Source organism: Strix aluco, chromosome 1 (genome assembly GCF_031877795.1).
Source record: "Strix aluco isolate bStrAlu1 chromosome 1, bStrAlu1.hap1, whole genome shotgun sequence".
In the NCBI taxonomy this organism is placed as follows: domain Eukaryota; kingdom Metazoa; phylum Chordata; class Aves; order Strigiformes; family Strigidae; genus Strix; species Strix aluco.
In genome coordinates, this window is record NC_133931.1 from 42465843 (window position 1) to 42479167 (window position 13325).

Below are 13325 nucleotides of genomic sequence, written 5' to 3' on the forward strand. Positions count from 1 at the left end.
CGGGCCGCAGGCGCCGGCGGCGGGGCGCGGCCGCGGCCCTGACTGACTGGGGGAGGCGTCCAACCCGCGGTGCGTGTGGGCGGCGGGCGGTGTGGGCGCGGCGTGTGCGGCAGGCTGGGCTGCACCGCAGCGCATACACTACAATGGCTGCTGGAAAGACGGGAAAGCAAACAATTTCCAGGCCCGCCGCGTCCAGCCCGAAATATGGGGAAAAAATTACAGAAAAATCGGAGAACACTGTAAAGGGTGGAAACGGGGCGCAGAGGGGATGCTGAGGCTCCCGCGGTGAGTCTGCTGCGGGTTTGGGGGGCAGGCGCCGGGGTTTAGCAGGGAAATATCAGGGTTATTTAAATTATGAAGGGGGAGGAGGAGAAGGAGGGGGGAGAGGAGAGAGGAGCAGCGAGCAGTGAGGAAAAGTTTGTGTTAACCATCCCTCCCTTCCATCCCTCTCCCCCCATCTCCCGCAGCCCCCCACCGCCCCGCGTCGGACCCCCCCGGAGGGGCAAAGCAGGGGAGGGGAGGCGAGGCGAGCGGTGCCCCCCCCTTCCCCTCCCTCGCAGGGAGAAGGAGATGATTTTCAGAAAAACCTCTCTCAGGAGTTTCCTCCACTCCTCCCCTCCCTCCCCGCGGCGCTATGTTGGTTCGCGAGCGAGCGGGCGAGGCAGCGGGCTGCCCGGGGGACGGCAGGAGGGCGCGGGGTGCCCGCCGCCGACCCCCGCGGCGGGCCGGGGCCGGGGCCGCAGCGGCGGCGCGGGGCAGGGGCAGGAGCGGGAGCTGCGCGGCCGCCCCCTCCCCTCCTCGCCTCTCCGGAGCCTGTGCTGTGAATGCAGTGACAGCGGCGAGAGCGGCGAGAGGGAGCGGAAGACATTAGAGACCGCGGTGCCGAAAAATGAGGGAAAAAATTAATATAAATTCGCCCCCCGCCTCAAACCGGCCGAATTTCGCACAGAAATTTCCCCCGTGGACCCGGCTACCCGTGGGGTGTCCCCCGGACCTGGCGGCTGCGTCTTTGGGGGGATCCGGAGTGACTTTGGGGCACTCGACCCCCCTTTCCCGTCGTTTTTTGGACAAAAGTTTTTTTTTTCGTAATAAAGAAACGAATTTGCCTGCTCTCCCCCTCCGAGTGGCCCAGAAGCTTTTCCCTTCCCCATCGGTGTGTGTTTAGAGAAAAGTGTGAACCCAAGTAAGTGCTGAGTCGTGTTGCATTGGGGAGGGGGGTTTGCTAACTGAAAGCAGGAGAGATCCGGAGAGAGAGAGAGAGAGAGAGAGCAGGGACAGCTTGTTGTCAGTATCATAAACAACCAAAATGGAGGGAGAACTGAGGCATATAACAAAATAAAAATCAGAAAAAAATGCCAAAAAATACCTAAAAATCGGGGCTGCTCCCCCTTTTCTTCCTCAAGGTAACAGAATAAAACCCGTGTCTTCCCGAGGCCGTTTTAAGGTTTCAGGGAGCAAGGAGTTAATATTTATTATTTTTTTTTGTTGATGAATTCTTTGGAAAGGCAAAAGCCTCTTATAACTCGCCACCGACAATGAGAAAACGTGAAAATCCCTTTCAGGAGAGAGAGGTAGGGGGAGATGATAGTGCAGAAAGTGCATAACTTGGGGGTTATGTGGAGTGATCCTAGATAAGATAAATGCTGTATGTGCTGCTTTATAACTTCCTTTTTAAATGCTTTTTTGTATGTTGGGGGGGTTTGGGGAGATGGGGGCTCCTTTCTTTTCCTCTGTCCTTTTTTTTTTTTCCTTTTTTTTTTTTTTTTTTTTTTTTTTTTCGGACCGGAATGTAATGCCTTTGTAGTGTCACTTTCCTGATCTAATTAGGATGTGTGAGGCAAAGAGTAAACCTTTCCGGTTTATAAAGTGCATTTTCGTTCCCTTTGAATTTCAAGTTTTCCTGGTGGCTCCCTCCTCTATTTAAACTGGATTCTTCAGAGTAGTGTGGGGTTGAGGTAATGCTCCACAGGGAAAGCAGAGAGGGCTCAGGGGCAGGGCACCTCTTCTGCGGGTGATTGCTGATTTCCCTGGCACGTTCAGTTCACCTGTTTGTCTCCTACAAAGAATGTATTCTACAGTTTCCTCGTTTTATTTATATAAAATAATGATGCCTCATCTCGCCTCACATTGAAGTTAATGCGAAAGTGCTGCTGATGTTGGTTCCACGTGGGATCAGGGACATAGCAGGGCATTTTAAAGAGACAGCTTCTCTTTTCGTAGGGTTATCAGCACCTCTGCAGCACCTCTGCCCATAGTAGAGGGATGGTTCGTTGTTGTTTTTTTTTTTAGTGGAAAGGTATCAAATCGGCCCTGGTCTGATAAGTTAAGGCAGGATAATAAGGGAAAACGTGCAGATTCGTTTGGATCAAAGCAGTTCTTTTGTGTGTAGCAGGTCTTCAGGGGAGTTTTCTTGGTGTGTTAATTAAAATGCTGTGTTTTGGAGAGCGTTTTTTTGGAATGGGGGTTGCAGAAATGAAATAGTCTTAAGTTGTTTAATACTAAAATCTAGTGCTGTTCCGCTAGTTATGAATTCCCTGGGAGGAGACCTGTGTGCATAGGGCAGTTTCACAGACATTTTGTAGATGTTGTGGAGTGCTTTATTTGTACTTAGAATAAATTCAGTTTTGTTGGCAACACCTGAGTTTGTTGAAAAGTATTGTAGAGCTTGTTCTATATTTAAATCTTCTGAACAGTCCCAAAAGGTTTTGAAAATAGTGAAAATAACTATAGGTTTTAATTGGCCAAAGTAGGGGCTTTTTATAAGTACACCTTAGCTGTGTAATTATAACATCACTTGGAAGAATTGCCTCTGGCTTTGTTTAAAAAAAGAAAAATCATCCTAACTGTGGTCTAGTTTCGTGTATATGTGTGCATGTGTGTGTGCATGCATGCTTTTAGCATGAGTTCTGGCTGATACAGTTTTTTGCTTAATTTTTAACTTGTAAATGTTTGACTGTAATGATGTGAAATCCTCTGCTTGTCCCAATTACCCCCTATGTATTTTAATTTTCAGTGAAATATCCTATTTAAAAAAATAGCATTGCCTCTTAACATGGCAATTTGATATCTTTATGAGGAGTTATGATGTTCCCTTTGCACATGCCTTGTTTTTGTAGTCTTTGTATTTAATTCTAGAGTAAAAGTTGAATACAGGTATGTGATTCTCAGGGGGGAAGATGGAGTACTGAACTTCTAGGGAGGCTATTTCAGCAAAGTTGGGTTGAGTTGTGTATCAGTTGTGATAGCCCTCCGTGTTGAATAGAATGTGTTCTCAAATGATCTGTACCTTTTCTGCCAGTGTGACCAAAGAAACTGTTGTACAGTAGTTGTTGACTAGGATAGTCTTGTGGTTAGAGATTTTAGAGGAAATTTCAAAGTTTTCCAGTGACTCACAGTTGTGAAAATTAAATCACATTAACTACTCTTAGGCTAGAAAAAAAAGACTCATTAAGGAAGAGAGATTAATCAGTTTGTATAAAGGAATGAAATTGAACATTTTTCCAAAAGTGTCTTTTTATGGTTTAGAGATCCCTTTTATAGTTAGTAAGAACTCATACTTCAGAGTTCCTTTCCAAATATTTCTTACACTGATATCTTCTTTTTATTGACTGAAGTAACATTATCCTGAAATGCATATAAATTTGATCAATTAATAGCAGTGGAGCATGTGTTGGTGTTTTTAATGTACCAGGGTAGATAGATAGTAGTAGATGTGCAGAACTAACTTTATTAAACTAGTTTATGGTACTGAGAACAGTATTTAAGAACTCTTGAAATACTGTGTCTGTGACCATCGGTGTGAAGAGTTTTATGTGTTACTACATTTTTACCTAATTAAGAATTTCTAAATCATTAATATTGTAATGCTGAAAATAGGTATAGGCACATGGAAGAAGCACATGTTGTGGAGTATCTTTCTTGACTTACTGTTATGTATCACAAAGTAAATTCAGTGTATCCAACCATAGTACAAAATTCAGGGCATAGGGAGGAGGAAGAGGAAAGGGTGTTCTCACAGAATTTGATACTCTTCTAAACTGGGTTTAATTTTAAGGTATAATCCAGATGGTGAAAACAATAGCAGAAGATAAATGTTGTTTAGGACTGTTTTTTACAAACTTACTCTCTTTTTGTAGAAAACTGAATTCTTCTTTATAGGGATGATGTGGTGTTTAATAAAAATAGAAGTAACTTTCAAAGCTTCCTTTTAGGAGCTAAGATAATCTTCTCTGTTATATGTTGCTCTGATTCTAAACATGATTCAGTATGATTTTTCCAAGATTTTCTAACATTAAAACACCTGAGGAAACAAATAGTATGGGCTGTTGCTGGTAAAGTTACCCTACTTTTTGTAGGTAAACTGGAGACCTGTAAATGTATTAAAATCCTTCTTAGATGCTTACCAATCCTATTCAATAATGTTTAAAAGTTAATAACTACAGTATTCTACACCAGTAAAGCAACTACAGGAATCTAAATTGACATGCATTCAGCTTTTCTTGAATGCTTAGTTCAAGTGTGTCTCTTGGTGTATACTTTTCATTTAGTGATTATCCTGAAAAATTAGTTTCCCAATGTAGAACTTTGAGATTTAAATCAAGAAACTTCTAAAAAGTTTGTGTAATTCCAAAAGGCACTGCATACAAAGCACAGCCACTTCTGATGGTAGTCCATCTCTGCAGCTAGTCAGTCAAAATGGTGCCCTTAAGTCTCCTCCTTGCAGGGTAGTGCATGTGTTTTAAAATTAATGGGTTAAAGAGGGCACTGCTCATGTTCTAAATAAACCACTGTTTGCAACTGTTCAAGGTTATTTTGTTAAAAGAGATGTTTTACTTCAGAGTCTAAAACATAAGTTTTTAAATGTTGTATCTATAACCTCTTACATCTTTAAAACCAGTTTTTGTCAGCAAACACCTTTTGGGAGGGTTCTTGAACACGTTTATCTGTTTACCAAGGAGAGAGATTCTGGAAAATGTGAAATATGTTAGAGCAATTAGACCATTCTCAAATCACTGTAGAGTTAAAAGGAGCTAGCAGCCACCACCACCAAAGTGATAGAGCACTTGCTTTCAAGGAGATATTCTCCAAATATCTGCTACTAGTGAGGATTTAGCTTGCATTGCTTTTGAAAGAAATGTGCAGTATCTATCCACTGAACTGTGAAGCATCTTTAACCAATTACCAAATGTTTAGGTAGCCTTAAAAAACTATTTAAAAATTATTCAAATATTAGAACAAAGTAACAGTTTGTATTGATCAAATGTAAAATGTTTAATTTCTGAAGTGTAGGGGATTTTTTTTTTTGCATTTATCTGAGCATTTTGATAATAGAGAGTTGTGTATTTTTCCTGCTAATCAAAAAAATCACATCTAGAATTTAATTAAATTTATATTGATTTTTAAATTGTGCAAACTTGTAAGTTGAATGTAAAACATTGATTAGCTCTCAATGTAATCAGTTATATGGTTGCTTATATTTTATTTTTAATTTTTCAAGGAATATACTGACCCTTTATCTGAAATTGAATAGATTTCAGTTGCTCATGCATTTTAAATGAACAGTTGTCCAGCAAACATCAAATGCGAAAAATTCTAATACTACGCAAGTTACGAAAACCTAACATGGAACAGAAGTGCATTACTGCAAGTTCAGTTTTACTTTTATTTAGAATGGATTGTTAAAGTGTTTTTTGTCTACTTCAGTGCCAGGTTTCACCTGTTATTGTCTCATCTTAGAAGGATGAATTAGCAAAAATGAATAGAATTAAGAGAGGGTTTTTAAATTTTTTACAAAGTATAATATGCTTTTAAAAATAGTTATGTGATAACAGTTATAAAGGATGGGGCCTTCTCATAGGGTATCTTAAAATTGTTAATATTTAAATGGACCCCGCATGTCTTGTAAACAGTTACTGTAGGATCATGGCATTAAAATTAACGACCGTACATAGCAGGGTTTTGAGATGACTGCCTAAGTACATGCTTGACAATGAAGACTGGGAAAGCTTATATAGTTAGTCTCATGTTGAAGGAATAAATCGGTTTTTATTACAGCCTTCTTTGTAACAGCTTCTGTCCCTTTCCTAATTCACTGTCTGTCCAGAGTGTAGAGATACCTTGTCAAATTAAAATACATGGCCAGAGTGATGGGCTATTTTACGCATGCCCAACCCTGGCAGTTTTGTTAGACTTACAAGGGGACATGAAGAGAGTAGAATGTGGCCCAGTGGGCATAATTTTATTTTATTTGCTTAAAGGAAAGGAAAGAGAAGAAAAACAAACAAGGCTGAACTAGTATAAAACCAAAAAGTGAGATAGATAAAACAAATGAATGTAGACAAGTGTGGCCATAATACACACAACAGTAACTTAAAATTCCAAAGTAAAATAGCTCAAATCAGCTTTGAGAAGTCAAGTGGGAATCAGGAAAGTAAAACCTAGAATTGCCATCAGATGCAATTAAGAAATAACTATGTAAAGGAACTTGGAAAAATGCAAAAAAAGTGTCTGTTACAGTAAACTGAATTGCTATAATCTTCTTTTGCACTTAATGTGCTAAATTCCTCTCTCAAAGGAGAATATCCCTAGAAATCAGATTAGAAAGTGTTTAAAGGGAATTATTTGTCAAAGTTGTTTTTTTACTGGTTAGGATAACTAATAATAATCTCTTCCATGTTGCTGTAAATAGTACTTTATTTGATATCATTTAACCATGCAGATTGCATATTGACTTACTTACGTATTGTGCAGGTAATTTACCTGGTATTACACTGTGTATTGCTAACTTTCACCCTAAAAGTTTTCTTTATGGTTGTGGGTCACGTTGTACATTGGAGACTGTCAAATCTGAGGTATTGCTCATGAAATAAGTTGTAGATGGTTGATTTTGTCTTGTGCACATTTACTGTGAATTACCAAGTAATCAAAAAGCAAGGAGAATGTCAGAAAACTTATCTTCCCTCTTCATTTGTTGAGTATGTATTTGTATACTACAGGGTATCAGATTTACTAGTGCATGAGTTCTCTAAATAGCCCTGCAAATCATCTGATTCTGAATTAATGAGATCTCATTACACTAAATGTTTGAACAGCAGAAAGACCTTGTGTATGCAAATCAGATTTTACTGTCCCAAGTGCTTGTCACTTCTAATAAAACTGGTTATTGTATGGTATATGTATTTATCATGAATGTTACATTTATATGCAATAGAGATAACACACATTTTAAGGAAACATCTGGCTGTTTAGGGAGAATGTCATGTCTTTTGAATCAGTTGTGATACAGGATTTCTTAAAAAAAAAGAAGACCTTTTTGAAGAAAAGGCAGAAAGAGAGATTCTGGCAGCTTACTATTAAATTTCAATCAAGCCTGTATAATTAGTAATAAAACATTTACAAGTTTGTAAATGTTAAGTTTCTTCAAACTCTTACTGTCACGTGTGGAATTTTCATTTATACTAATTGTGCATTTGCTACAGCTACCTACATGCAAGACTTAGTAATAATACTGTATTTATCCCATAGAAGTGTAGATACAATATAAATATGTAAAAGTAGAAATTGCCTACAGCCATTCTTATGTTTTCATAAGATGATACAATACAAAGGTGTAAATTTATGATGTTAACTACCTGTTATCAGTTACTGGTGCTCTTCCCCTCACAAGCTTTAAGAAGAGTGAATATTAAACTAAAATAAAACAAATGTAAAATCCTGTCAGGGTTTTGTGCTCTTTTTAAAAGCTAAACACAGACATTGTTCAAGCATATTTTGTTCACTGGAAGTTATTGTGGTCAATACATGCATAATTTGTTGTTTCATTTAGGACACTAGGAAACGGTGAACCATGTAGATTAGAGAAGAGCTTAGACATAGCTGATTACAGTAAATGCCAGTTAATTTGAATCTGTAGATTTTTTTTCCTCTGTGACTTGACAGTTTTCTTTAATTCTTTTGAATACTAGGATTGTGTTTAGACTAAACCACTTCTAATTATACCCCAGCACAAACATATAGCTTATGGCTATATTTTAATCAGTTTCAGAAAAAGTAATAAAAATATTATTGCATCTGTCAAAGGATGGTGTTGCTACATGCTAGTTTAAATGGTGTTTAAGAACAGTTATAAGCATACCAGTACAATGAAATCAGCTCTATTCCCAAACAACAAAGTTACATTATTTGTTACTTAAAAAGTTAACCGAGAATCATAATATGTTAATTATCCAAATTATTCAGGCTGATTTTAATATGTGTTGAAATTGCTTTAAAAAGTATATATGAAATATTTATATCAAACTCGTTTAATTTCTCATTACTTGTAAAATATAATGTTTTCCCAGTTGTAATTTTAAAAGGTTTTTGTCTTGGCTGCACGAGTGTATCCTTTTCTTTTGGATACACTCTTTTCTGAACCCAACAGTTCATTCACTTATTTAAAACTCTTCCCTTCTCTCAAAATGAATTTGTGTCCCATTAAGTGTTGAAATTGATAATTTCTGTACTACAAAAATTGTGCTGAAGAGTCCTGTGGAATTAACTTGTGCTGATGATGCTACAAGTATAAAAATGGAGTGTAGAGTAACATGGGAAACTTAATCATAATGGTATTTGGATGATGGGAATAGTCCCAAACTACGTGAGTGTTAAACTAGCCTATGAGGGAAAGATGTCAGGTTTTGCAGCCTTGTAGCATTAATCAAATATCTGGTATCACTATGCCTCATAAGAAATACTCAAACACACTCCTAGCATCAATTGCTGTAGAAGGCAAACAAAAATCTAGATTACACTTTCAGAAATGATAAACTATGACATAAGTTTCTTGGAAAAAAACCTGGGTTTAGAGGTCTCCCCTGTAGTATAATATTATTTTGCCTTTGAAAACTTGACCACTTCAGAATATTTGAGAACAAGTAAGTTAAGTCCATCTTGAGTAATACATTTCAGTGTCTAGTACAGTTTTTATCTATGCATCATGTAAAACAAACTTGTTACTCTTCATTATACTTAAATATTTGTACTGAAAGGAAAGTGCATTTAAGCAGTTTTTAACTGCATTGGTTACTCATTCGATTGTAGTAGAAAGGTGCTTTAGTGGGGAGGTTGAATAGGTGTTTTTTATTTTTCTGTAGTTTGCTGAATAAAAATATTGAATATAAAAGGAGACTGGATCTTTCTTCCAGCCTTGAGTGAAAAGGGAGTTGTGGTCAGGAAGGGGCTCTGATGACTTAAATCACTGCCCCTCAGTCCCTCAAGATATTTAAATCCTATGAATTTGTGATTTCAGTTACACGGTAATGTTGCAACCTTGAAACTGATAATATATTCAGTTATCTTGAGATGAACTGCACAGTTCTTCATTAGGCAGATTGAATTCCCTAAAGACTTTGTCTGAATAAGTCCTTGAGTATTGTGCTGTTTGTTCCAGTTTTCATCAGGAATCAAGCCGTAGAGTCTCTCAACTCTGAGCAAACCCTTAAAAGACTTTCTGGATGCCCTGAACCTCCCCTATTCCTGTTATAGTGTTAGTTACTAAACTGTGGTTGAAGGTCTTTTCTGCTAAGCATCCGACTTCTACCGTAAAGGAGATGGTTTGATATTTGGTGGTAGTTTTAGCATAAAGGTTTTATGTGAGTAGCTTAACAAAAAAGCTTAACGGCTGGCAGAAATTTGATGTCAGGTTGCAAGCGCTCTGTAATTATGTGAAGTAGTACTGAAATTGCATTTGTTTCATTGAAATAGTAAGACTCATAGTTTGAAGAAGACAGCTTAACTGGTTTGTTAATTCTTCCTTCTGAAATATATGTAAAAATTTGCCACCCCTTTTTCTGCCAGCAGTGCTCTGAAGATTACCTACCTACCTACTATCTCCTAACTTTTTGTAACTTAGGCCCTTGTAGGAAGATTAGGAGGTCTAATGGATGGAGATCATAATGTAGTTGTATCCCTCTTAAGAATGAACTGTTACTTAAACTCATGATGTGATTTTGTGTTTGGGAGTACAGCTGAGAGCATATGTAGTCAAAAATACATTTACTCCCTCCTGTGCATGGCAGAGCTCAGGCCTCAAGAGTAAGTATTCTGTCTTCTTGCTTTGTGAATTTTTAGACTGGTTATGTGGAGATAAGTTTATGCTCTCTTCCCCTCCACTTGTTGCATTCATCAGTTGTTTAGGAAATCTGTTTCTTGATATTTTTTTGAGTATGTTGCAGTGGCTGGCAAAGTTATTAAATGGCCTGAACTACAGAACTTGTAGATGGGAGGGAGACTTTTTTTTTTCTGCCTGATCTGGACCAGATTATTTGATAGTTTCCTTGGCTTCTTCAACAGTGCTTTGCTATAAATCAAAACAAATTAAATTGAACAAACAGTCAATAAAAATGCATGTCCTAGGTTCCTTTGTCAAAGCTCATTAAAGTCCAGTTGGATGCTGACAATTCTTTTCACTGTGACCTTCAAGATACTCAGCCTCTACTTTATGCTTTCCAAATACCATCATTTCCATCTTTCAAATTCTGTGTAGGTCATTAGTAAATGTACAGTAGTAACTGTATAGTCTGTAATGTTAACATTTTAAGCCTGTGTCAGAATGAGAGGTCTATGTTAAAGTTGAAATATTTCCCAGGGAGCAACTGGTATTTCCCCATCTGTTTTTTTTATTGTAACATGCTTTTGAGACTGTTTCAGGTGGCACTCATGAAAAGGGGTGATCTTTCAGGTTATCAAGAATCAAGCTGTTCAGGATTTTTTTTATAAGCTAAAACCAGTATTTTTTTTTTAGCATCATTCGGAAACTGGTGGTCATAGAGGGTACATCATGGAACAGTAGAGTCATGTGCTTCTCAGCAGGGGATGCTGCTTAATGATGAAACTGCAATGTCCTGAATGTGGAAGGAAGGACCTGCAGTGAAGGATTGGTCTCTTTCTACGGTCTGAACAGGGAACTGCTTTACTCTGGCATTTACAAATAAATTAATTATTTGGAATAACGTACTTCTTCACTTACTGACATTTTCATTTTTATCAGAAATGGATACTTCAGGACGATTTTTACAAGTCTGTCAACTTGAAAGGGCAATTAAAAGTAACCACGTATGAAGTTAAGAGTGTTTGAAAAGGACAAAAATCCTTTTACTAAAGATCTTTGAAAAATATGTAACTGTGTTGAAAGCAAAGACAAATAACTACTATACTACTCTGATGATATTTTTCAACCAAGTAAATAATCCTTAGATGTTGTGGGAGATTCATTTAGCAATATCTTGGATCTCTCAGTGAGGGAATGTGTGTTATATTGATATATTTATGAAGATAATACATAATGTACATTTAGAAGAATGAGGTTTTCAGTAACAAAACCATCAGAATTTGATCAAAGCAAAGAAAACTTTACACTGAGTCCATGTACATCCATAACTTTTTCTTGAGGTAAAAAGGTTAGGTACCTAGACATACATAGGTATTCAGAACTCTGACATGATTATTTCTGGGAGCTGTACAAACACAGAGCCCTTCTACCACATTCAGATAGTGCATGATAAAGTGCTTTCTAAGGTTAGTGAGTTTGTTGATTTTGTGGGTTTGAATTCAGAATGAAAAGCGATATATAGAAAAGTGATATGGTACTGACAGTAGCACACAGTATTTAAGTCCAGTGTGGGAAGTATGTATTATAAAACCTGAATGTAAATGTTACATGGCTTTGGAGTTGACTTTCTAGTAATGTGGGCTGTACCTAAGAAAAGAAGTGTTTTGTTGTCAGAATTACTGTTTCTCTCTAATGTATTTCCCTCTAATTGAATTGTGCTCTGTGACTTTTTTTTTTCTTGTTATTTGCATGGAATTGTGCTCATGCTTTTTCTTCCAAACAAATGCAAATAGCATTGTACTCCTGCTGTGATTATTGTGCATAACACCTCTGACTCAGCAGATCAAAAGTTATGTTTATTGGAAAACAGAATTAACATTTTATACTTTTTTTTAAGACCACTTAAAAATAGCTGTGTCAAAAGAGATTATGCTTTTAACATGCTAATCCACTAAGCCATCATACATCATTCTGTAGGCAAGGTTTTTATTCCAGGCAGCTACCTCTTACTAGAGTCCATCTGAAAGGTTTCAGGTTATCACAGAAATATACTCATAAACTTGAATTCTTAAGGAGAGAGGCTTCTTTAATAGAATGTATAATACGTGCATTATCAAATTGCAGCCTTTTTTCCAAGAATTGTTTTATATGTCAGCGTGGTTTGGCCTGCTTTAAGGCATTCTGGTTATTCGAGACAAATTGTTGATTAGAAACGGCATATGCAAAAACCTTTTCTCAGGGTGGGGGGTAGCGATTCCTAATTTTGATGTAGAATATTATGTTGTGATAGTCATATACCTGAATGGAAAGCTATTCTGATTATGGGAAAGAGAGAGTCAAGGATAATGAGAATTTATCCCAGCTGGATTGGAGACTCTGAGATTCATCTGGATTAGTAGTTTCAATTGCTAATCTTCCCCCATGTTCCTGTGCCACTTTGTTTTCTGAAATTGTATTTTCCTCATTCAATTTTTGTAATTGTATACTGTTGCTGTGTAAAGAGTCATACAAATGTGGAAAATACTGACTTGGCAGAGAATTCTATGAACTGCAAAAAATACAACAGAAAAATATAGTTCTGCCTTATCTTTTGACTTCAGAAATCTTCTGTGTTACTTGTAAACACAGAAGATATGTGTGTGTTAGTCTGAAATTTGACTGTAGATTGACTGCCACTGTGTACATCAGTGACTAGAATTTTTTAGCTATTAAATACCAATACCAGGGATTTGCTTGTATTTAGTTGAATTACAGTGTAAAGTTTGCTGAAATGGCTTAGAAATAACCATTTTCATTTACTTTTACAAATACTAATTCAAAATGGTACAACATGAGTGGAAAGTTGAGTTAGTTGTTACTACTTGATACTCTATTCTGGTTAGTTATGGAGCCCAATTTAATGTTATCTGACAGATTAGAGTATTTAACTTGAAAATGTGCTGCTGCTCGACTGGCGAGTTGGGACACTGCTGTGATTTCCTACTGACAAGAAGTCTGTAAAGACCATTTTAAGGCAAGCTTGGCCATACTTGAAACTGATAGAGTTAGGTACGGTTTGACACACTGCTGTCTTTTTAGGCACACTAAAACACCTTTTGCAATTTGGGCCAATATATTTTTGAACTGGAGAAGTGTGTTTCACGTAATCTAAAAGACTCCTCGGGTTTGGAGACGTTAGTCCTGTACCTTGAAGTACGATTCTGTGGGGTTTTTGTTATGCTGGTAGTCTATGAAC

At 37.5% G+C, this 13325-nt stretch overlaps 1 protein-coding gene across 3 annotated transcripts in view; it reads left to right on the plus strand.

Moving 5' to 3' along the window:
• Positions 1–69: 69 nt before the first annotated feature.
• PLAG1 (PLAG1 zinc finger) overlaps positions 70–13325 on the plus strand; it is a 50279-nt gene continuing 37023 nt past the window's right edge. For all 3 annotated transcript variants that reach the window (XM_074818891.1, XM_074818875.1, XM_074818911.1), the window contains exon 1: positions 70–285. The gene's annotated coding sequence lies outside the window, so the exon portion shown is untranslated. The remainder of the gene's footprint in view (positions 286–13325) is intronic.